The sequence below is a fragment of the Mesitornis unicolor genome, unplaced genomic scaffold (genome assembly GCF_000695765.1).
Source record: "Mesitornis unicolor isolate BGI_N332 unplaced genomic scaffold, ASM69576v1 scaffold17662, whole genome shotgun sequence".
NCBI classification, from domain to species: Eukaryota; Metazoa; Chordata; class Aves; order Mesitornithiformes; family Mesitornithidae; genus Mesitornis; species Mesitornis unicolor.
In genome coordinates, this window is record NW_010167305.1 from 11412 (window position 1) to 11631 (window position 220).

The window sequence follows — 220 nt, forward strand, 5'->3', positions numbered from 1 at the left end:
CCCCCAGGGGTGCATTGGGCCCCCAGGACTCAGCGAGCCCCAGCGGCACAGCAGGCACAGGGGGACTGCACACTCTGATGGTGCAGGGGGATTCAGTGGATCAATGAGCCCCGACAGCATGGCAGGAGCAGGGGCTTAGCAGTGTAGGGGGGCTCAGTGACCTCCAAGACTGCATGGAGCCTGATGAGCCCACCAGCACGGCAGGGCTGGGCAGCTGGGG

The 220-nt window shown here is 66.4% G+C and overlaps 1 protein-coding gene across 1 annotated transcript in view; it reads right to left on the minus strand.

Annotated features, from left to right (window-relative positions):
* The window catches only part of LOC104536124 (niban-like protein 1), a 27169-nt gene that overhangs the window by 5787 nt on the left and 21162 nt on the right, over positions 1–220 (minus strand).